The sequence below is a fragment of the Bos indicus x Bos taurus genome, chromosome 21 (assembly GCF_003369695.1).
Source record: "Bos indicus x Bos taurus breed Angus x Brahman F1 hybrid chromosome 21, Bos_hybrid_MaternalHap_v2.0, whole genome shotgun sequence".
NCBI lineage: Eukaryota > Metazoa > Chordata > Mammalia > Artiodactyla > Bovidae > Bos > Bos indicus x Bos taurus.
In genome coordinates this window covers 32,880,745-32,903,471 of record NC_040096.1, presented here as the reverse complement: position 1 = coordinate 32,903,471, position 22,727 = coordinate 32,880,745, and the positions used below count along the sequence as shown (strand labels likewise).

General features: G+C 49.8%; 1 protein-coding gene across 3 annotated transcripts in view; it reads left to right on the top strand.

Moving 5' to 3' along the window:
* LINGO1 (leucine rich repeat and Ig domain containing 1) overlaps positions 1-22,727 on the top strand; it is a 220,314-nt gene that overhangs the window by 133,425 nt on the left and 64,162 nt on the right. The window contains exons 1-2 of one of the 3 annotated variants that reach the window (XM_027521276.1): positions 2,178-2,198; positions 2,375-2,542. The gene's annotated coding sequence lies outside the window, so the exon portion shown is untranslated. Of the gene's footprint in view, positions 1-2,177; positions 2,199-2,374; positions 2,543-17,426; positions 17,537-22,727 lie in introns of those variants that run through there. The other 2 variants (XR_003507404.1, XR_003507403.1) reach the window with 2 other exon arrangements.

The window sequence follows — 22,727 nt, the reverse complement described above, 5'->3', positions numbered from 1 at the left end:
CATCCTCTGCCGTCCCCTTCTCCTCCTGCCCCCAATCCCTCCCAGCATCAGAGTCTTTTCCAATGAGTCAACTCTTCGAATGAGGTGGCCAAAGTACTGGAGTTGCAGCTTTAGCATCATTCTTTCCAAAGAAATCCCAGGGCTGATCTCCTTCAGAATGAACTGGTTGGATCTCCTTGTAGTCCAAGGGACTCTCAAGAGTCTTCTCCAACACCACAGTTCAAAAGCATCAATTCTTCGGTGCTCAGCCTTCTTCACAGTCCAACTCTCACATCCATACATGACCACAGGAAAAACCATAGCCTTGACTAAACGAACCTTTGTTGGCAAAGTAATGTCTCTGCTTTTGAATATGCTATCTAGGTTGGTCATAACTTTCCTTCCAAGGAGTAAGTGTCTTTTAATTTCATGGCTGCAGTCACCATCTGCAGTGATTTTGGAGCCCAGAAAAATAAAGTCTGACACTGTTTCCACTATTTCCCCATCTATTTCCCATGAAGTGGTGGGACCGGATGCCATGATCTTCGTTTTCTGAATGTTGAGCTTTAAGCCAACTTTTTCACTCTCCACTTTCACTTTCATCAAGAGGCTTTTGAGTTCCTCTTCACTTTCTGCCATAAGGGTGGTGTCATCTGCATATCTGAGGTTATTGATATTTCTCCCGGCAATCTTGATTCCAGTTTGTGTTTCTTCCAGCCCAGCGTTTCTCATGATGTACTCTGCATATAAGTTAAATAAACAGGGTGACAATATACAGCCTTGACGAACTCCTTTTCCTATTTGGAACCAGTCTGTTGTTCCATGTCCAGTTCTAACTGTTGCTTCCTGATCTGCATACAAATTTCTCAAGAGGCAGATCAGGTGGTCTGGTATTCCCATCTCTTTCAGAATTTTCCACAGTTTATTGTGATCCACACAGTCAAAGGCACTTAGCATAGCATAGCATAAATGAATAAAAGGAAAGAAAACTCAGATTCTTAGTGTCAGTATCCACATTTCAACATGCACATGTGGCTGGCAGCTATCATATCAGGCAGCACAGGTATCGAACACACCCATCATTGCAGAAAGCTCAATTCCACTGCACCGGTCTAGAGACGTTTCTGGAGACCCAGCCAGCCGAGTGTCTGTGACGCAGGATCTCAGTTGTTGTGCCTTTTTTATGGAGCCAAGAAGCAAGCCAGTATCCCTTAGATCAGAGGACTCACGAAGGGATAAAGGGGCTTAGTGACTTTCCAACGGCCAGGACTGCAGGCAGTGTCCTGAGTCTGAAATATCTCCACCCTTTGTCCCTCCCCAAAGGTGCCACTTGGCCTCAGAGAAGCTGGGGAAGACTGTGTTTATCACCCCCTTGAGGGGTGGCCCCCCCAAGCTGGATCAGTGCCCAAAGGAGGCTGGTGTGAAGGCAGAGTAGATGGTTTCTGCTTCTTCAGATGGGAAGGCACTCAGAGGCACTACATTGTTCTCTGCCCATGCCTGGAACACCACCATTCATTCCCTTAGGTTGAGCATTGTCCTCTCTAGAATTCTTTTAGAAGTCCCGTGTGCCAAGTCACTTCAATCTGACTCTTCAATCAGACTTGCAATGTCTGACTCTTTGTGACCCCATGGACTGTAGCCCACCAGGCTCCTCTGTCCATGGGATACTCCAGGCAAGAACACTGGAGTGGATTGCCATGCCGTCTTCCAGGGGATTTTCCCGACCCAGGGATTGAACCCTTGTCTCTTATGTCTCCTGCATTGGCCGGTGGGTTCTTTACCACTAGTGCTACCTGGGAAGCCCATAGAATACTGGAGTAAGTTACCATTCCCTTCTCCAGGGGATCTTCCTGACCCAGGGATTGAACCTGGGTCTCCTGCATTGCAGGCAGATTCTTTATCATCTGAGCCACCAGGGAAGCCACTTAGAAGTCCAGACCAGCGATCAAAGAAGATAGCTGCCTCACTCACCTTTGTCCTGTTCTGGCTGCCTCAGGCCCTGGGCCCGGTTCTGGGCACTCACTGGAAGAGGAACTGTGAGAAATGAGCCCACAGTCTTGAGAGGGATGCTCCCCTGCCCTCCACCTGCCACCAGGCACATACACTCTGGCAACAGCACATGGACTCCAGCCGTGCCTGCACGCCCCTCCCCCACCCTCCTTTCTCTACAGAGGGAAGGGCTCCTACAGATGCTCTTCTGCAGCCTGGAGGTACTCCAGGTGAGGGTGCAGTAAAGGGGTAAGTGGCAACATACAAGGGGTGAGGAAGTGAAGATAGACTTGGCTGACTCTGGCCTCACCTTGGTAAAGGTGTGACCACTGTCTGCCTGATGCCCTGTGCCCCGATGTCCCCCATGTGAACCATACTGCTCATTCTTGCTTTTCCTCTTTTCTAGGCACTCCACAGCCATGTCCTGGTTGCACTGAGCCTGCCTCCTGCCAGCATTTCGGGGCTCTGTCCCTGCCCAGCTCCTGGACCCACTCCCCAGCCTATTCCTCACCCCAGCCTGCACCGAAGTGACTCCTCAAGCTTCAGGACTCAGTGGGGCACAGTGGCAGTCACGGTAGGTGTCACACCCACCCTGCCCATTCCCTGGCTCCTGGGAATGCCTTAGCCTTCTACATCTCTGGAACTGGAAGGATATCTTTCTGAACACTGTGTCTGTGAGGATCCCTTTGGTTGCAAGTAACAAAAATCTTATTCCAATAAAATGAGATTATCAACTCATGACACTGAAGTGTCTGGGGGTAAGTTGGGCTTCAGGCAGGGCTTGATCCAGTCGCTTCAACAATGTGACCAGGACTGTTTTCTGTCTGTAATTCTCTGCTTCTCTTTTTTTGGTGATGGCTCCCCTCCTAGTAGCTTTTCACATGATGTAATCATAAGATGTGCCAGCAGTTTCCGGGGCTACTGGCTACCAGGTTGAAATCTGGGGTCTCGGCTAGAGACAAAACCTGCTTTTCTGATAGAACAAATAAAAGTCCTGGAGTTGGGACTTGGGATTTGTAGTCCCAGGTGACTGTAAATCTCTTGGGCCCTATTGACAGGGTTAAGATAATCCTGATCCTTTAACTGGGTACACAGGAAATGAGGGTGGGCTGGGGTAAGGGTCTGTCCTTCCTTAACCATGTGACCAGGAATGAGAGAGAAGCTTCCTTTGAGAAGCTCAAAGGAATCTCAGAGTCCTGCTGGCAGAAAGGAGATGCCTCTGACTGGGGAAGACAAATAATAAATGATTACTAAAGATGGAGTCTGCCCCATCCTCTTTTTCAAGGCCTAGTTTAGATCCCTCCTGCTCTAGGAAACCTTTGCTGACTGCTTCCGCCAATGGTCATCTCCTTTAGTTCATGTTCAAGCTCCGCCCTTTTTATAGATGGAAATACCAAGGTTTGGTGTGCATTTCCTTATGAATACTCTGTTGGTTATGACCTTAGTGCCGAAATGTGTTGCTCTCTTTGTCTTGGCTGCTAGGAAGCTCATAGCTGGTTTGTGGCCCCTTTCTGATAAGTGCTCGGGTTGCTGTGGCATGTAGTTGCTCAGTAGCCTTGGCTTTGGCTTCCTCTTCTTCTCTTGCACATCTTTCCCTTGTTCTGATTTCTTCTGTTATTTTTCAGCTTGTGCTGTTCTTAGCCACCTCAAACTCTTTTAGAAGGAGGTGGGGTATAAATAACCAAGAGTGGCTGTAAATGAAGCATTCAGCGCTGACTGTATCCAAATTCTAGGCCTTTTCCTTTCTAGAGGTAGTTGGGAGGAGGGTCTCCCTATGCCCAGGGCCAAGCCTGTCCTCAGGGAGACACCAAAGCCTGACCACAGTAGCCCCAGTATACTGTCCACCTTGCCCTCTGTGGGTTGAGAATGGCATTGTTCTGCTTCCCATCCCCTTCCCTCCCAACTCCCCCATCTTATCAGAAGCTAATGAAAGAGGCTGGGAAACCCAATCCTCTGGTAATTAAATTTACTTAACGGGTATTCAAGTGGAGTAATGAGAAGTTTAATGCAGTGATTAGATTTTTCTTTAATTAATTAAAATGAGAACCATGTGTCTTTCCAGCAAACCAACTTGACCCTCTGCTTGGGAGTAGCAGGCAGAGGGAGTGGAGGGTTTGGCTGGGTGGGTGGGAGTGCTGAGGGGCGCGGGCAGCCTCCTGCCAAACTCTGACACGCACTCAGGTCAGTCCCTGATTCAGCTCCCATTTCTGAGCCCTGTGAGTGCCAAACCTGGGTTAGACATGAGTCACCCAGGGCCGAGGGATCTGGCAGTCCCCACGCCCAGCTAAAAACTGATTCCGGATGGAGGTTTCAGAGGAGGGTCAACAAGATTGACTTCAAGCAAGGAACACAAAGGAGGATTTCAGGCACTGTGACAGGAGGAACTGTTTGGGTGGCACATCTCGTTGCCACGTACCAGCCAACACCTTTGCCTGCATGTTCAGCCAGACCTGGATTTACCTCCACTGGCACTGGATCATCTAGGCTAATAGAGTGGGGACAGTGGGGTGGCTAATAGAAAAACCTGAGCTAACCCAAAACGACTTCTCCTTGGCTTGGGAACGCATTCAGGCCAGAAGGCTGACTGTCCTTGCTGTGTTTCTGAGGGCCAGTTAGGGATGCAAGGAAGCACTTCCCACCTTGAACCCCTTCTGTGGGAGTCAGGTGGTGGCTGGGCACAGTGAGTATGGGTTGCCTCCACTCCATGGCTGCCTGGAGTGGAGCATAGGTCAGGCCTTGCCTGGGTAGAGCGTGGGCAGGGTGGGGACTCAAGACAGGCCCAGAACTCCAGGGGCAGGAGAAGTTATTTTCAAAGCAGGGGGTAAGGCTGGGAGAAGTCCTGAGCCCTTCATGGTAGAGGGCAGAAAACTTCCTTTACTGTACCCTGATCCCAGCCCCGCACTGAGCCCTGATCCCAGAAGACTGAACCCTGACCCCAGCCCCGCAGTGAGCCCGGATCCCAGAAGACTGAACTTTGACCCCAGCCCCACTGAGCCCTGATCCTGGACAGACTGAACCCTGATCCCAGCCCCGCACTGAGCCCTGATCCCAGAAGACTGAACCCTGACCCCAGCCCCACTGAGCCCTGATCCCAGACAGACTGAATCGTGGTCCCACACTGAGCTCTGCCCCCAGCCCCACGTGGAACCCAGCACTGTCATGAATATTCAATAGAGCAACAGGTGCTGGGGTGGGAGGGGTGAATGGTCCTGCTTGTTCATCCCCACTGCGAGCTCTGCTGCCTGTGGGCAGGACTCTCGTGCCAGACCCCACACTCTGCAACGGCCAAGATGAATCAGATGTAGTTCCTGCCCACGGGGCTGGTGGGGGAAGTGACAAGCAAACAGTGACAGCCAAGTGATTAGAGTTGAGGTAGGCCTCACTTAGAGAGTTCTTCTGGCAGCAGGTGGGCAGGGGCAGTGCTGTAGGTGGGCCAGTGGGGAGGCTAAGACGGGGTCCCTGTGAGCAATGAGGAGGATGGCACCCATGGGTGTCGTGGGGGTTCCTGGGGGTGAGTGATTCTCCCCCACTCCCAGAGCTGGCTGAGACTCCCCCAGGTCCTGCTCAGCTCCTGGTGAACCAAAGGGCTCACCTATGAGGCAGGTTGCTGGTGCGCTGGGCCCCAGGGTAATAATGTTATTTGCAAGGAAAGCATATTTATTCATCTCATAGAAGAGAAAATGGAACTGTGCAGGGACTTGCCTAGTGGCACTCAGCCTGAAGTAGCCCAGTGGGGCATGACCCCCGGTCTTACCTGCCTCCTGGCCCACCCATCGCTGTTTCTGCTGTTCCCAGGAGTGAACTTGCCCTGGGACGATGGAGCTCCACTTCTTTCAGCTTCTCCACCCCCAACTGAGTGAATACACCCTGGGCTCTGACTGGGGCTGTGGGCCTTGGAGTAGGTGGTGTGAGGAGGCCCTTGGCTAGTTAGGGGACTAACCCAGGAAGGAGCGTCTTCTGCTTCCTTCATCCCCGACCCTCCTCTCTCTGAATCCCATCCCTCTGGGTTTCCATACCTCCTTGCCATCACCCTTGGCCCATTTCCCGCCTTCCACGGCTCAGCCCCTTCTGAATAACCAGGCCTAGAGAAACCACCCAACCTGTCACCTACCCCCCACATGGGGAGATTGAGGCCCCGAGAGGGGTAGAGACCTGCTCAACATCGTGAGGCTCTGCCTTTCACATCTCTTTAAGAAAGAAGAGAGTCTGAAATCACATTGTCTGGAGTTTGTACTTTAAACACAAGGCTAGTATTTGAGTACTTTTGCTGGGCTGGGGGGCCTTGAGGGGCATATGCCCACACCAGTTCTCATCACAAAGGCCGATGCCCCCGGCGAGCCGCTCTGTCTCCTCCAGTACGGTGCCCCCACCAGACGTGTTCCCCTGCCTCCCCAGGTTCAAGGTGCTGCAAACCACCGTCTTGTTTAATTCTCTCACCAGTCCTGGAAGTTGCGTGATTTTCTATAGGTGAGGGCACCGAGGTGGGGAACTAGGCCACTGTCACGAGCTGACAGGGGAGGTGGATCTGCCTGACAGGTTCCGGTCCTAGGCAGTCCACGTGCTTCAGATTGCCCCCTCCTTGCTGTGGGCAGCTGCTCCCTCCAAGGGCCCCAGCATCTCGCACCCCCACATCCACTGCTGCTTCCCTACTTATCTTGTTTTCCAGCCAAAACCAGTGACTCTTCCCCAGAGCTCTCCACACTTGCCCACCTCCAGCCCTTGCTTAAGCTGTTCCAGCCCCCTGGAGTTCCCTTCCCCGCTCCATCTGCCCAGATCCCCCTTCGTCTTTTGGGGCTGGGCCCAGATGCCACTTCACAGAGACCCCTGTCTGCTTTGTCCTGATCGGAAGCCAGGCCCCTGCTCCTCTGAGCACCATCCCACTGTCCCCCTCTCTGGCTCCTGGCTTCCATGTGTCTGACTCACAGCACGTGGAGGGCAGAGCAGTCTCCTGGCCCCTGGCTTCCCTGGCCCGTGACCCCTAAGGGCCTGGCTCACAGTAGGTGTGCAGGGAGTCGCTTGGGTCCTCGCCCCGGGAGGGGCTGCACCTCCACAAACCATGCCATTCCTCAGCAGTCCCAGGTCCGCTGGCCTCCAGCTGAGCTGGTCCCAGCTCTCCCCACTGGGGAGACCAGCTGCTTCCTTTAGCACTGGATGGTTGATGTTGGGAGCTGGCTTGTTGCCCCAGCAGACTTCCCTGTGTACACTTACCCACCCAGGTTCTGGGGGCAGGAACAAGGCAAACCCCCATCTCACCCACCTACCAACTCGGGACTCCTAGGCAAGTCTGGGAGCCTGGAAGGTATAGGTCCTGGGTGCTGAGTGCTGGCAGAGGGCCTCACGCATGCTCTGCCTGGCACCGCCACTCACTGGCTCTGTTGATTGCTGGTGGTGTGACTTTGAGCAAGTTGGTTAACCCGTCTGTGCCTCAGATTCCTCATGCATTAAATAAGGTGATGGCAGACCTTCCTAGGGTTGTTGTGAGGATCGAAGGAGTCGATACGGAGTAAAGCATACAGCACGGCCCCGACACAGACACACACATGCTCCCTGGATGCTGGCTGTCACCGTTGCCGGGAGAGTGGAAGCAGGGTGTGGGGGAGTGTTCAGGGAGAGTTTCCAGAAGGTGGCGATACGTGAGGAGCCACCTGAAAGATGAAACGTGGAAGGCAGGAAAGGACGCTGCGGGAAGACGGAACTGCAGGGACCAAGGCTTGGTGTGGGGACCTGAAAGGGAGTGTGGGAGACCCAGGGCTGGCGGCGCACAAGGGCGGTGTCCCGGACTTCAGCTGCCGCCTGGGGAGTTTGGACTTTGTCTCACAGCCACTGAGCGGCTGTGGATGGGGCATTTTTTTTTCTTTTTCTTTCTTAACCACAAAAGCAATATCTGCTCATGTAAAAACTGAAACAATACAGAAGTGCGTCCTGTTAAGAAATATCCTTCTTTGCCCTTAAATCTCATTCTGCCGAGGTCCCACTGTTGTTGATCTGGTGTGCTTCCTTCTAGAACTTTTTCTGTGCCTTTATAAACATATTTATTGTGTGTTATCTTTAAAAAAAGAAAAGGAATGAATCATATTATGTGCATTATTCTACAACTTCCATTTTTCATTTCCCAGTGTGCTGTGGGCATCTGTCAGTGTCACGGAATACAGATCTCCCGTGTTCTTTTTAATCGTTGCCTAATATTCCATTGTTTGGCCGTAACGAAATTTATGTAACTAGGCCTGGGTTGATGGATATTTAGGTTGCCTTCAATTTTTCACTCTTGCAAATAATGCTTCAGTGAACATCCTCGTATATATATCTTGGCTGACACATGTAAGCCTTTCTGTAGGATAGGCTTCTAGGCGTGGAGTTGCCCTGGCGCAGGGTATGCTTATTAAATTTTAATAGGTACTGTCACATTGCTCTTCCAAAAGGTTGGACTAGTTTTTGCTCCCACCCTTGATATCTGCGGGGAGCCATTTCCCCAGTTGCCCTCCGCACTGAACATTATCAAGCTTTTTAATTTTCGCCAGTCCAGGAAAACATCTCACTGTGGTTTCAACACACTTTCTTTCTCCCCAGCGAGGCTGAGCAGCTTTTCATGTGGTTATTGGCCATTTGTATTTTCTTCTCTGTGAATTGACTGTTCATATCCGCTGCCTATTTTTCTTTTCTTTCTGCCTTTTTCTTATGGGTATGAAGGAGCTTTTAGTATATTAGGGATTTTAAAACTTTTGTCTGTTATGTGTGTTGGATATATTTCCCCTAGTCTGCCATTTATCTTTTTAACTTTGTTTATGGTATCTCCAGCCATAGAGAAGCTTTAGATCTTTATTCAGGCAAATCTGTCAGGCTTCTCTTTAGGGCTTTATGTGAAACTCAGAAGTTTTCAGAGAAGGCAATGGCAACCCACTCCAGTACTCTTGCCTGGAAAATCCCATGGACAGAGGAGCCTGGTAGGCTGCAGTCCATGGGGTCACTAGAAATCAGACAGGACTGAGCGACTACACTTTCACTTTTCACTTTCATGCGTTGGAGAAGGAAATGGCAACCCACTCCAGTATTCTTGCCTGGAGAATCCCAGGGACGGGGGAGCCTGGTGGGCTGCTGTCTATGGGGTCGCACAGAGTCGGACACGACTGAAGCGACTTAGTAGCAGCAGCAGCAGCAGAAGTTTTACATCCTGCTTGATTAGGCTTCCTGGGAGGGTTTTAAGTGGTGTGCGGGTGAGGTAAAACTTGCGACTGGGAAAAGTCATTCTGGTTGCCACTGTGTGGAGGGTGGGTGGAGTGGGAACTGCACGCTGGCTGGGGTGCGGGTGAGGGAGAACTGGGAGAAGATGCGATTGAGAAATATTCAGGCATTGGCTGACCATGGTGAGGGAACGTGAGGGTGAAGAGGGGAAGAAGGGACTCATGAGTGATGTCTGGGTATTTGGCTGGGGACCACGTGGCTGATGCCGCCACCAGCCTGAGTTAAGGATGGGAGAGGAAGGGAAATGTGTGCACATGAACGTGAGTGCTCCCCTTGGCAGGGACACATGTGCACACGAGTACACACATGACAGGGACACATGTGTACACGAGTACACACATGACAGGGGCACGTGTGCAATGAGTACACACATGACAGGGACACATGTGCACATGAGTATACACACGACAGGGACACATGTGCACACGAGTACATACATGACAGGGACATATGGGCACATGAGTATACACATGACGGGCACATGTACACACATGACAGGGGCACATGTGCAACGAGCACACACATGACAGGGACACATGTGCACACGAGTACATACATGACAGGGACACATGTGCACATGAGTACACACATGACAGGGACACATGTGCACACGAGTACACACATGACGGGCACATGTACTCACGAGTACACACATGACAGGGGCACATGTGCAATGAGTACACACATGACAGGGACACATGTGCACACGAGTATACACACATGTATACATGTGTACACGTGAGTACATGCATGCCCATGTACATGGTTGGAAGCTCTGAAGATGGGCATATCTGTGCTCTGGCTCCATGGCAGGCAATAGGGGGGTGGTGTCTGCTTTTTGTGGAGTTTTTGTTCTCTACCAAGTACTGTACAAGGCAAAACGCATACACACACACACACACACTCACACGTGCTCTGTAATCTCTATTGTCATATGAAATACACTTTATAGGTAAGGAGCCAGTCTCAGTGTAAGTAATTCACTCAAAGTCACAGAGCTAGGGGCAGAAAGTGGATCTTTTTGACAACTTGGATCCGACCACACACAGACAGAATTCCTGTCAGTGGCACTGAGGAGCCTTTCATTCAAGTCTAACCTGACCAACCCAGCTTCATCAGGGACTCTTAGGATGAGTGCTACAGCCTGACTGCCTGGGTTTGAAACGTAGCCCCATTCCAAATAAGGCAAGTTACTACCCCTCTCTGTGCCTTGGTTTCCCCACCCTGAAGATGCAGGCAGTGGGACTTTCTGGTGATCCAGTGGCTAAGACTCCATACTCCCAATGCAGGGGGGCCCAGGTTCGATCCCTGGCCAGGGAACTAGATCCCACATGCTTCAACTAAAGATACCACATGTCACAACAAAGATTGGAGACCCCACATGCTGCAACTAAGACCTGGTACAGCCAAATAAATAAATATTTTTTAAAATTAATAAAAGAAACGCCGACAGTGACAGTCTGCATCTCCTGGGGTGCTGGTGGGCACTGAATGTGTCAGCGAGTGGGAAGTACCTAGCACAGCGAGGGCTGAGCTCTCGGGGAGGCTGACTGTGGTGACGGTGACGAGATGGGGATGTCCGTGCCCTTTACCCTCTCCCACCCCCCACCCTCCCTCTGCCTGCCATCTCTCTCCTGTGTGCCAGCTCTCCCTCCATCCCCCACAGGAACGTCTCTTATTTGCCTTTGAAACTTCATCCTCTGTTTTCAGCCCCCAAACCCTTAGCAGACAGTGAATTAAAGCCCAGTCAGTCAGCAAAAACCATTCAGGGGAAAACGATTCATGTTGTGCCCAGGGAATCCTCCCCCAAGCAGTTCTAGTCAGGCATTTTCCATGAGCCAGTGCATCCATCCCAACATTGCCTGGGTCCCTGGGTACCAGACCATAATGTCCAAGCCTGAAACCCCTTCGTCCCTGAGTGGGGATGTCCGAGTGTACTTTCGAGCCAGGGGGCTGAGCTAACCCCGCCTCAGCCAAATCTCTACTCTCACCACAAGCCATCACTGGAGCCCTGACCCCAGGATGAGTAATTCTCAGCATCATTGGTCAGGAAACTTGCCTCCAGGAAACAAAAGGAGAAAGCGCAGCACATTCTGGGCATGGTTCCTTAGCGCTAGCATGTCTAAGCAAATCCTGTGGCCATCAGGGCCGGGGCAAGGTATGCAAACTGGGTTAAAACCTCAGGTCTGCACCCAATTTAAATTTTCTCCTAAGCCAAAAAGCTCACCGAAATCACCCAACTTATCATTATGAATTTCTCATCATCAAAATAAGCCCCCAAGTAAATAAACGCTTGTGGTAAAGAATGGAGCAGTTCTTGCCTGTTTCTTTGTAGGGTTTAGTTTTCAGTTATACTGTATCAGTCACACCCTTTTATTCTTAACCAAAAGGATGGCAAAACTCGCTTAAGTTTTTCCCAGAGACCAGCTACACCAAAAACTGCAGGCCCCCAACCCGAAAGCCTCCAAGAGAGGATTCTTCACGACCGCTCCTTTGGAAGCCCCCAGTCCCCAGGTCCCCAGGTTCCACAGAGCCTGCCTTTGCTCCAGGGGCTTCTTCACTTTAAACAACCCCACCCCTACCTCTGACCCAAGTCCCCACCCCCAGCCCACCCCAGCATCTCCGTAGGGTGCCACGCATTGCTGCAGTTTTCATCTACCCTGGCGTCAGTTCAAAACTACGGGCCTTTGGATGCACACATTCAAGTACTGACACCAGCACCCAGCACTCATTCTCAAGAAGAGTCTTTTTACTGGCCTCAAAGAAGCTGCATTGCACCAATTTGGGGTGAGTGTGAGTAGCAGAGGCAGTGTATTTTACGGCAGCCAAATCTCACTTCTTGGAAAAGGCAAGAAGTCACAGGGACCCTATATAAACTAAGGGATTTCCCCCCAGGTCCTCTACCGGCCTCCTGCTGTCATCCTGAAGGGCTGCCTCCTCCCCTGTTCCCTGTGTTGTCCCATAGGAGTACACACTATTTAAGGTGATAATTGCCAAAGTAGAGTTCCAATAAGTTCAAAACATAAATCTACAGTTAAACCTGTGGCCCACTGTTGCTTGTGGCTTCAGGGCCCTGGTTGAGTTTTCCTGCGCTTTCCCCCACCCCAAATTGTCCATCCAGGACAAATCAGCTTGAAGTTCAGGGGACTTTCTGGGAGCTGGTCCCAGGCCTGAGTCAGCGATAAAACTCAAGATGTACCAGCCTTTATTCTAAAGTCAAGTTCAAGTCCTCGAACGTGGGCCAAGGCCCTCACTGTCGCAAAGATGCTCCCAGTTGACTCGGCTCCCACCTCCCTTCTCCAGGTGGGGACTGTCCTGCTAGTGGATCCTGTGGAAGGGCCAGGAACTGCCCCCCTTTCCCTTGTAAACACAGGGAACCCTTCAACTTGGGAACTGAAGTCATATCTCTCACGGGAATCCTAGTTATTTTGGGGATCCTATTGTTCTGTCACCCAGAAAGCTATCCAAACCTGTTCTTAAACCATATGCCCCCATGTGGCTGGTGGGGGTGTGGGGAAGGTGGTGAAGTGCTGCCCTAAAAAGCTCTCTCTGAACTCTCAGTGATTTAATGCCATAGTCCCAACCTTTCTGGCACCAGGGACCAGTTTCATGGAAAACAATTTTCCCACCGGGGTGAGGGTGGGGGAAGGTTTGGGAATGATCCAAGCTCATTACACTTACTGTGCACTTTCTTTCTGTTGTTATTCCATCAGCTCCAACTCAGATCACCAGGCATTAGATCCTGGAGGTTGGGGACTCCTGATTCAATGTGACAAGGCTCCCTTCTTTTACCATATGAATTCACATTACATGACCAATGTGGGAAGTGGAGAGGGTGGCAGAAGCTGGTCCATTTAGTCACACGGGGACCCAGGCTGAAGCTCAACCATGTGGCAGCTGCCCCCTGGAACTCACAGCCTTCTTTGGCCACAGTGGCAAAGGAGGGGAAATGGTAGAGGTGCACACGGGCTCCTAAATGCATTGGCGCAGAGGTGACACACCATTTTTGTTCACAGCCCACTGGCTAGAACTTCTCATATGGTCTCAACTCCCTGCAAACGGGCCGAGGAAATGTGGGGACATTTTGTTGGGGAGAGGGCATGGAGGAAATGTGCCAGACATTCAGTGAGCAGTGAGAAGTGAAGTCTGGACAAAGGGTTTTTATGTTATGGGATGTTCTCAGAGCGATGTTTCTGAATTCCTGAGGCCATGACTTCCTGTTCATTCTCTCCGCCTGGGGAGGCCTTGAGTGTGTGGGAGGGAGTGGTGGGAAAAGCTTTGAGGAAGAGTCCCTGTAAAGGAATAAGCCCTTTGGCAGGCCTGGGCCCTTCACGGCCAGGCTCCAGGTTTGACTCAACCTCACCCCACTTGTCCCTATTGGTTGCTTGCAATACCAACATAAAATGAATTTTTTAGGAGGTGAAGTAGAATCAAGAGTGAGAATGAATTCACCTTTGGAGGGGAAATATCCAAGAGGTAGCATCTAGAAGCCTCTGTGTCTTTGTTTGGGCTATGTAACAAAATACCAGAGAAACTGGGTGCTTATAAACAACTGTAGTTGACGTCTTACAGTCTGCAGGCTAGAAGTCCAAGATCAAGGTGCTGGCAGACTCAGCGTCTGGTGAGGGCTGGCCTCCTGGTTCATAGATGCCCTCTTCTCAACATGTGGCCATATGGCACAAGGGGCAAGAGAGCTCTCAGGGGTCTCTTCTATAAGGGCACTAATCCTGTTTACGAGAGCTCCACTCTCATGACCTAATCACCTCCCCAAAGCTGCACCTCCAGATACCACCACATTGGGGATTAGGGTTCAACTATGAATTTTGAAAGGGACACAGATATTCAGTCTATGCCACGCTGGACTGAGTTGTCTTTCTTCCACATTTTCATTCCTTCAGCAAATGTGACCGCTATGGACCATGTTCTTGTATTGATCATGACTCCAAACTCTTGACTCCAGCACACCAGAGACTGAAGCTCTGCTCATCGCCTTGTTAGCTCTGAGTTAATTACATCTGTCTACCTCTGTTTTCTCCTCTTTAAAGTGGGGATAGCATCTGACTCTCTTAGGGCGGTTGTCAGGATTAAATGAGTTAGTATTTGTCAAGCACTCAGAATGGTGCTGGGCGTATGATCAGGACTTTGTAAATGCATCAGCATCATCACCATTATCCAATACCAGGTACCGTTCCAGATATTGCAGGAGTAGATCTCACGGTCCCTGCTCTCACATATGATGGGAGAAATGGAAAATAAACAGAATTAAATCAAGATGTACTTTCAGATAGTGATGGTACTAAAACAAGTCAGGTACATTTAAAAAAAATCACTCATCTTCATGAGTCAGTAGGGAAATGCAAATCAAAATGACAATGAGAGTTAAAGCAATTCTACAAATGCCCCCCAAAAACTTGGATTTGATAGCCACCCCCTCCAAAAAAATGAGATACCACTGCTTATCTCTAACATTGACTTTTACAAAGTTGACAATGGTAACTGCTGGTGAGGGTACAGAGTGACTGAAACTCTCGTATGTCGCCAGTGGGAATGAAAAATGGCACAGTCACTTTGGAAAAAAGTCTGGCTATTTTTTATAAAGTTAAAAATATGCTTACTGTATGACCGGGGAATCCTACTGCTGGGTATTTTCCCAAGAGAAATAACAACTTATGTTCATGAAACACTTGTATGTGAATATTTATAGTGGTTTTATTCATAATCACCCCAAATTGGAAAAAATCCAAATGTCCTTCAGCTGGTGAATGGATAAACAATTGAATACTACTCAGCAATAAAAAAAGAATGAAATTCTTGTACAAGAAACAACACAGATAAATCTCAAATGCATTATTTGATAAATGAACAAAGCCAGACTCAGAAGGTTACATATGGGTGATTCCATTTGTATGAGATTTTGGAAAAGGCAAAACTATAGAGACAGAAAGCAGATCAGTGGTTATGAGAGGCAGGGATAGGGGGAGTTGACTACAAAGGGGACAACTCATGGAGACTTTCAGATATGGATGGTTAATAGAATTGTTTTTTATCTTAATTGCAGTAGTGGTAACAAGCTATATACAGCTATCGAAGCTCAGAACTGTGCACTAAAAAGTGTAAAGTTTGTTCCAGTTTTATTTAGAAATAATCAATATACATCACTGTAGACATTTAAGGTGTACGGTACTATGGTTTAATTTACATATATTGTGAAATGATTACCGCCCAATATCCATCATCTCATATAGATATATAGAAAGAAAAGAAAGAAGAAAAAAGGTTTTCTTCTTGTAATAAGAACTCTGAGGATCTACTTTCTTAGTAACTTTCGTGTGTAACAGAGTGCTAACTATAGTCATCATGCTGTGCTTATCCCTGGCACGTACTTATCTTATAACTGGACGTTTGTACCTCTTGACCCTGCTGTGCCGTGCTAAGTTGCTTTAGGCGTGTCCGACTTTGTGCAACCCCATGGACTGTAGCCCACCAGGCTCCCCTGTCCATGGGGCTCTCCAGGCAAACTGGAGTGGGTTGCCATTTCCTCCAGGGGATCTTCCCAACCCAGGGATCGAGCCAGAGTCTCTTAAGTCTCCTCCATTGGCATGCAGGCTCTTTACCACTAGTGCCACCTGGGAAGCCCTTTTGACCCCCTTCCTGCAATTCCTTCTCCACCCACCCTCTGGCTCTGGTAACCATAAGTCTGATCTCTTTTCCTAAGAGTTTAGTTTTTTATTTCTATTTTTTTAGATTCTGCAATACAGTATTTGTCTTTGAGTTATTTCACTCAGCATAATGCCTTCAAGGTCCATCCGTGTTGTCACAAATGGATTTCCTTATTTTTTCTGACTGAATAATTTTATCATATAGATGTATATGTATATATCTCATACCTTCTTCATTCATTCATTCACTGATGGACACTTATGTTGTCTCCACATGCTGGCTGCTGTAAATAATGCTGCAGTGAACACAGAAGTGCATCTATCTTTTTGAGATAGTGTTTTCATTTCCTTTGGCTATATACCCAGAAGTGGAATTGCTGAATCACATGGTAGTTCTATTTTTAATTTTTTGAGGACCCTCCGTAATGTTTTCCATAGGCGGCACCAATTTCCATTCCCACCAACAGTGCATAAGGATTCCCCTTTCTCCACATCCTCACTAGAATTCTTTATCTAAAAAAGGGTAAATTTTACTGCAAGTAAATTGTACCTCAATTAACCTGACTGGAAATAAAGCTCGCCGTGGGATTGTTGAGATAGGGAACACCGAATGACACGTTAGTCACTCAGAGTAGTGTGACTCGGGGAAGGAGCGGTTCCTGTGCAGGGTGGTCAAGGAAGGCTGTCTGAGGAGGTGCCTTGAGCTGAACCTGGCTGAGGAGGAGCCAGGCCTGTGTGGAGCTGGAGTGGGGTGTGCTGCAGGGCGGGCCTTGCAGCTGGAGCTGAGGGAGGGAGGAGAGGGCGGGAGACAGGTCAGGGGCCTCGACTCTCCTCCAGGCATGATGGAATCCCCTGGGGGGCATGGACAGAGGGTTACTGAAACACAGGTGTGGGTAAGTGGTCCAGGGAGGAGAAAGGAGGGAACATGGCAGCTGGGGGCCATGTGTGAGGAGGAGTGGTGAAAATGAGGGGAGTGTGGGTCAGGAGCCTCATACAGGAGGGAGAGTTCAGTTGGCCAGAGGCCCAGCAGCTGGGGCAGGAGGACTGGCCTGGCGAGTGGGGATCCTGGCAGAGGGTATTGTGTGCAATGGTGGGGCAGAGGCCAGCCATGCTGGGGTGAGGTGCTGGGGGTGAGGACATGTAGTTGAAGCTTCCAGGAGGCAGGGGAAAGGGTTGCTGGGTGGCAGAGGGAATCTTAGAGAGAATGAGGTAGAACTGTCTATGTGTGTGTGTGTGTGTGTGTGTGTGTGTGTGTGTGTGTGTGGTGAACAAAACTTGCCGAGGTGGGCCTGACCTATTGAAGACAGTGTGAGATGATGAAAAGTGAGGGGTTTGGACAAGGCCTCAAATGCCAGACCTGGGGGGCTATTCGAGGGAGCCAGGAGATAGCAGGGAGACAGGTGGCAGAAGGCCCCTCGCTGAAGTGGGAGGCAGCACTGAGCCCCCGGGGGCAGAGGGTCAGGATCTGCTCGGGGGCGGGGGGCGCATGCTGAGCTGGGCACCCCCAGGTTGCAGAGGCCCAGTGTTTGTCCGCACTCACCTCCCTGCTCTTCCCCGCAGTGCATGCTGGGACCGAGACGGACGGGCCGCAGCTCCCCCTGCCACGCCCCCGGCCCCCAGAGGCCCGGCTGTTTGCCTCCCGGAGCCGTCTGACCCAGGTAGGGGGAGATGGAGGTAGGCTCTCCCTCGTTGTGTCTCTGCAGTGGGTGGGAGGACTCTAAGAGTAGGGTCCTCGGGCACTGGGTGGATGAGCCCCTGTTTGGACGATTGGGGGGGTGGGCACATGGCGTGGGGTTTGAAGCCCCCAGGCCCCCTCAGGGCCTCCTGGGGAGGAGTTCCAGACCTCCAAGAGGCAGGCCGCCTCAGCAGCAACGCCTGCAAACCAGGCCTCATCCCCGAGACACGGAGAGGCCCCCGTGTGGCTCCCACATATCGCTGTCTGCAGCTGGTTAAGGATCCTTCGTGGTACACACCTGCCAAGCTCTTTCAGCGGTGGGAGCTTTTGCCTATGAGGTTTCTCATCCATTGCTGTCACTGGCTTTTCCCTGCCGGCGCTGCCGTCTTCACTCGCCTGGTGTGTGTGCTTCTGTGAGTGGGGGCTCTTACTCTGGAAGGTCCCTGCTGTCTACAGGACACCCCCAGGGCAGAGGCGCTGTTTCTGGCACCGAGAAGAGCCCTGCTCACTTTTAATCCCTTTTAATCCCTCTGCGTTGGGCCCGAGAGAGGACATTTCTCGGTTGCTCCTGGGTGCCCCAGTAGAGGCTTTCTGCTTGGGGTCAAGAGCTGGGATGCGGTGGGAGCTAGGCTTGCCAGAAAAAATACAAGATGTCCAGCTCAATGTGAACTTCAGAAAGACAACAGATCATTTTTCATCGTAAGTATGTCCCAAATATTGCATGGGACCTGTGATTTTATTGATTCAATGTGGCGATGTTAATGGGAGCTGAAACCCCAGCCCCCTCTTCCTCTGTTCAGTCCCCGCTTTGCTGGGCTCATGTTGGCACCCTCAGAGCAGCTGTGTCCATGGCCTACAGAGGGAGCCCTGGAGCCAGGGGCGGTCAAGCCTGCTCAGGCCACAGTAAATAGATCCTGCAAGCCATCCCTGGGGCAGAGACCTGGGGTTCCCGCTAGAGGCTGCAGGGCTGGCTGTGAAGGGTGCTCTTGGGGTCCTTGTTTTCGCCCTTCTGGCTCTCTGACAGCAGAATTCAGGCTGAGGGGGTCACTGTGCGGGGTCAGCTGGGCCTTTGTGCCTGTGAACGGAGCTGTGAGACAGGTGTGGAGCTGTGAGAGGAACCAGGAATAGAAAATTGTTTCGTGAGCTTGGAACCCAGAGTGCTGGGGTTTGGGGATGGAGGTGGGTGGGATAACAGGGATGAGGCAGGGCCAGATAATGAGGGCTTAGAATGTCCTATTTCTGCATCCTTCAGCACTGGGGAGACAAGGGATGTGTTTTCTCCTCAGGTGGAATAATTTTTCCAACTATTAAGGTCATATGTTCCCTATATCTACCTATTGATCTAAGAATGTAGATAGATTATTTTTTAAGATTTTTTTAATGTGGACCATTTTTAAAGTCTTTATTGAATTTGTTACAGTATTCTTTCTACTTTATGGCTGTGAGGCATGGGGATCTTAGCTCCCTGACCAGGGATCAAACCCACATCCCCTGAATTGGAAGGCAAAGTCTTAGCCACTGGACCACCAGGGAAGTCCCTGTAGAAGTATCTAAAGTATGCAGTTCACGCTCTTCCCAAAATCTCTTCCTTGCCAAGGCTAGCCCCTGCTAACTAGTTCCATATATCATATCCTTCCAGATTTGTTTCTATGTGCTTAGAAACATATTTTAAAAGGAAAAACTATCACACTAGTTATACAGCCCTGTCGCTTGATTTCTCACTTAATATTATTGTATAGATCATTCTAGTGTTCTTCCCTTCCTTTTACGCCCATTGTATGGATAGTCTTTAAGTTATGTTATCAATTATTAATCCTGTCCGGGGCCATTTAGATTGTTTCTGGTGTTTGGTTATTTATAAACTTCACTCAGGGAAACTCCCAGTTCCTACATCTGTGTGCACTTGTGCTACGGGTCCTTTGAGGGTGTTTCTGGAAGTGGACTGCCTGGGTCAGAAGGCACGCACATTTCCAGGTTTGACCCACAGGCCAGATCAACTTCCAGAAACTTGTGCTGACTTGTCACATACAAGACACCCTTGCCAGCCTGACACTTAAATCCGGGCCAACCTGGTAGGTAAAGCTGATTGATTTTACATTTCTTTGATCACCAATGAGATTGGGCATATTCGTGTGTGTTCTTTGGCCATTTCAGTTTGTTTGCCTGTTTATCAAGTGCTTATTCATGTCAGATCCTCAGCTTATTCGTCTATTCATCTGTCCCTTTATTCAGTAAGCATTAATTGAGCATCTACCACGTGTTGGATACTGTTTTGTTTAGGGACCTAACAGTGAACAAAATTAACAAAACAAAATCCCTGCTCCGTGGAACTTAAGCTCTTGTGAAGGAGAGACAGCCAAGGAAAAACAGATAATCAAGTGAAATCTAGTGTGTGTATGAGTGCTAAGTGCTAATGAGAAGAAAAGCGAGCAGGGTGGGGATGAGAAGTGTTGGGACACTTGGTTATGGCAGTCAGGAAGGCCTCGCTGGGAGACGGCAGTAAAGAAAAGACCTGTAGGAGGCGAGAGAATGAGTCATACAGATGTCTGGGTCCCTGAGTTAGGGGTAGGCCTGGCCTGTTCAGGGCCCGGGGAGAAGGCCAGTGTGGCTGGAACAGGGTGAGGGAGGGAGAGAGTGGAGTGTGCGACCAGAGAGGGATCAAGAGCCAGACCTCACAGGGCCTGGTGGGCACCCTAAGGCCTGGGCTTTTCCTCGGAATGAAGTGGGGAAATCAGGGAGACATGGAAGGTTCTGACTAATGGTATGACACAATCTGAATTTCATTTTAGCCAGATCGCTCCGGCTACTGAAGGGGGCTAGAATGGATGCAGGCAGATCAGGCGGTAGACGGTTGTGATGATCCAGGGAAGAGATGGTGGGGTTTGGACTAGGGGGTCTTGATGGAAGTGGGAAGAAGTGAAAAGGTTCTGAGTACATGTTAATGGTAGAGCCAATAGGATTTGCTGGCAGATTGGATGAGGTGGTGTGTGTGTGTATGTGAGAGAGAGAGAGAGCCAAAGATTACTGTCTTAGTCATTTTAAGCTGCCATAATCAAATACCATAGGCTGGGTGGCTTAAACAACACACATTTATTTCTCACACTTCTTTAGACTGGGAAGTCCAAGATCAAGGTGCTGGCAGACACAGTTCTTGGCGAGGACCCTCTACTTGGCTTGTAGATGACTACCATCTCACTGTATGCTCATGTGATTTTTTTGTGTGCACACGGAGAGACTGAGCCCTGGTGTCTCTTCCTCTTCTTATAAGGTTACCAATCCCATCATGAGGGCCCCACCTTCATGACCTCATCTAACCCACATCACATCCCACCTCCAAACGCCATCACATTTGGAGTTGGGGTTCCAAAGTACGAATTTTGGGAGACACAAACATTGAATCCATAACAGTGATTCCAAAGGTTTTGGCCCAAGTAGGGAGAAGGATGGGACTGCTGCCATCCACAGAGCAGAGTGAGTTGATTAAGAGTGGGTTTGATGTAGGGGAGGAGAGGAGCTCGGCTATGGACGGGACCAGCTACATGATGTATGGGAGCCAGAGCTAAATGAAATGTATGGCTTTTTGTTTAAAAAATAATATCAAGAATTTCAAAGTTCTGAGAGTAGAGCATTAAACTAAGCCTGGGACCTTGCTGAGTGTGGGGCTTGGTACACCGCCCAGGTGGGCCCCGGCTGTGGAGAGGTAGAGTGTGAGATGCTAGTAGACATCTAAGTAGAAATGGACATGAGGGTGAAGTTCAGGGCCCAGGTCTGAACTGGAGATACAAATACATGGTCATCAGCATAAAGCTATGAAATTGGATAAGAGCATGAAGGGAGTAAGTATAGGTGCAAAGGGCTTCCCTCGTAGCTCAGCTGGTAAAGAATCTGCCTGCAGTGCAGGAGACCCTGGTTTGATTCCCGGGTTGGGAAGATCCTCTGGAGAAGCGATAGACTGCCCACTCCAGTATTCTTGGGCTTCTCTGGTGGCTCAGATGGTAAAGAATCCACCTGCAATGTGGGAGACCAGATTCGATCCCTGAGTTGGGAAGATCCCTTGGAGGGGGGCATGGAAACCCACTCCAGTATTCCTGCCTGGAGAATCCCCATGGCAGAGAAGCCTGGCAGGCTGCAGTCCCTGGGGTCGCAAAGAGTGGGACCCAACCGAGCGACTAAATGCAGCACAGAGGTACAAAAGAGAAGGACCAGAGGCCCGGTCCTGGAGCCTCCTTTGGTCTGAAGTGAGGGAGCTGAGGAGGCACCGAAAAGATGACTGGGAAGGTGCAATGAGTGAGGTGGAAGAAAGCCAGGTATGCTATCCTGGAAGCCAAGGGCGAGGCATGTTTCAAGCATGAGGTCGAGTACAATGCAGACTGAGCATTGATCATGCATTAGCCGTGGGGAGGTCACAGGCAACCTTGTTTGGTGGGAGAGTGTGTGAAATGCATCTTATTGACCTGCAAGAGCAAATTGATTTATAAGAGGATGAGAGATTTAACCCTTTACCTGCCATATGTTGCAAATTTTTTTCACAGTTTTGTGGCTGTTTTTTGGTCATTTCAATTTATAGAGCTTTTTTAAAAACCCCTTAAAAGTTTGAAATGGTCCTGCGGTCAAGTCCATCACTATTTTCCTTTAGAGTTTCTGGCATTACCCACCGAAAAGTTTTGAAAAGTTGTCTTATGTTGTTTTCTACTTCTTTATGATATATAAGGGGCTTCTCAGGTGACGCTAGTGGTAAAGAACCCACCTGCCAATGCAGGAGATGTAAGAGATGCATGTTTGATCCCTGGGTCGGGAAGATCCCCTGGAGGAGGAGATGGCAACCCACTCAAGTATTCTTGCCTGGAGGATCTCATGGACAGAGCTCTCATGGCGGGCTACAGTCAACAGGGTTGCAAAGAGTCAGTTACTACTGAAGCGACTGAGCATGCAGCACGCATAATATTTAAAAATATTTAGATTTCTGGTTCATTCAGAATGTTTCTATGGGTGTGGTTTGAGGATAGCTATCTAAGCAGTTTCCCTCCAAATGACTAGCCGGTTGTTTGGACACTGTTTACTGAGTGAGCTGTCCTTTCTCTTTGCTCTGAAGCTCCTTTCCCATCATCTGAAAAGTGTCCCCACAATCTCATGTCTGTCCAGGCCTTGCTGTTTGATTCCATTGATCGTGGCCTGGGGAAAGATGG